Genomic DNA, 1,846 nt, shown 5'->3' with positions numbered 1-1,846 from the left:
CGGCGGGCTTCGGCGGCGGGGCGGCGTACGGGCGCCATGTGGCAGTGGGCGATAGGCTCGGGCGGCGGCGGTGATGTGTCCGGTGGCGGCGGAGGGCGATTTGCTAGGCTTTCATCCGGGATTTTGGACGGGAAGGGTATATTTATAGGTAGAGGGAGCTAGGAGACTCCAAATGGAGTGCGGTTTTCGCCCACACGATCGTGATCGAACGGCCAAGACCATAGAGGTGACTTAGAGGGATTATTGGGCTGTTTGGAGGGGGTTTTGCTGCAACACACAAAAGGCCTTTGCGGTTACCCGGTTAACCGTTGGAGCATCAAACGACCTCCAAATGGAACGAAACTTGACAGGTGGTCTACTGGTGGTGTACCAAGGCCACTTAGCAAACCTCGGTCCATTCCGAGAACGTTTAACACCCACTCACAAAAAGAAACAAGAGGGGTGCGCCGGTGCGTGTGGGAGTGTCGGATTGCAAAACGGACAACGGGGAAAATGCTCGGATGCATGAGACGAACACGTATGCAAATGAGATGCACATGATGACATGATATGAGATGCATGACATGAACAAAATGCAAAACGAAAAACAAAACCCGACCACGAAGGGAATATCATAACACATAGCCGAAAATGGCAAGAGTTGGAGTTAAAAATATGGAAAGTTACATCCGGGGTGTTACACCTCCCTTGCACTGCACAAATCAATCGAACAACACATCAATCAAGAAACCTGCACCTTGCTCGATCAGCCGAACGGACGAGGTGTATTCGAACCTCATACACTGGAGGCTTCAAGGGGCGGAGGCACAAGGGGCAGTGGAGCAAGGTGAGGTCCATCGAGACCATAGAGAGCTCCATCGTAGGGTCCTGTTCCATCTGCATGATCTCGCCCTCCTCGTGCAGTACCATCTCTCGATTTATTAGGGCCGGGGCATTACAAAGCTTTACCATCACATATTCATACTACTTCAAGGTGCATTAAATCAACACATGCAAGTATCAAAAGGAGAGTCACGGCATGCATGCATGCATTGTGCAGTGCTTTGATGCGTCGCCTCAACTCGTGCAAGATCGAGAAGTTTGATTACTACAACACCCTCTCGCCTTAACCGCACCTGCCTTTGGCTGATGATATGTGGGCCACCGACCTATTGGGCCCGCCTATCATAGACGCAAAGGCAGGAGCAGTAAGTCAATGAAACTGCGTCCCTCCCTCGCCCATGAGCGTGGTGGCTGGTAGGACTAGGAGAAGCTTTCGTTCGCTACACGCTCTCCCTCCCACACGCGGTGGACATGCAGCAGTTCAATCGGTGTCAGATGGCCAGAAGCATACTGCAGTACTCCTCCACTGCAGTAGTACTCCATCATTGTTCGACTTCTCGAAGAGGCGAAGAGCCAAGCGCAGTCCGGACGCTCCTGTGGCAGTTTCATGTGTAGAGTAGTCTAGGATAGCGTGTACCGTGCCTGTAAGCTTAATATCGTTGGGGTCGGGTCCATGCTTTATTTTTTGATTAAAATAATCTTCTGGCCCTACCTGTCATCCTGGTGATTCTAGTTTGCACGCTCATCTGGTCAAGACAGGAATATATATTTTAATTTGTGGTCGGGTAAATGTTAGAGGTTGCAGCAAATGGAGTATTGTACACTGGAGGTCTTTCAGCCAAGTTTAGAGGCAACCATGCGGGGCCAGTGCTATGATGTCTCGCGTCAACTCGTACAACGAGGAGAAGCTTGATTTTACTACTACACGCCTTCTCCCTCGCCCATGCGTGCGATGGCTCGCAGACGAGGACAGGCTTTTGCTTATAGTACTACGACAAGCTATCCCTCCCGCTCGCGGTGGACG

This window comes from Triticum aestivum, chromosome 7D (genome assembly GCF_018294505.1).
Source record: "Triticum aestivum cultivar Chinese Spring chromosome 7D, IWGSC CS RefSeq v2.1, whole genome shotgun sequence".
In the NCBI taxonomy this organism is placed as follows: Eukaryota; Viridiplantae; Streptophyta; class Magnoliopsida; order Poales; family Poaceae; genus Triticum; species Triticum aestivum.
This window is presented reverse-complemented; position numbering follows the sequence as displayed.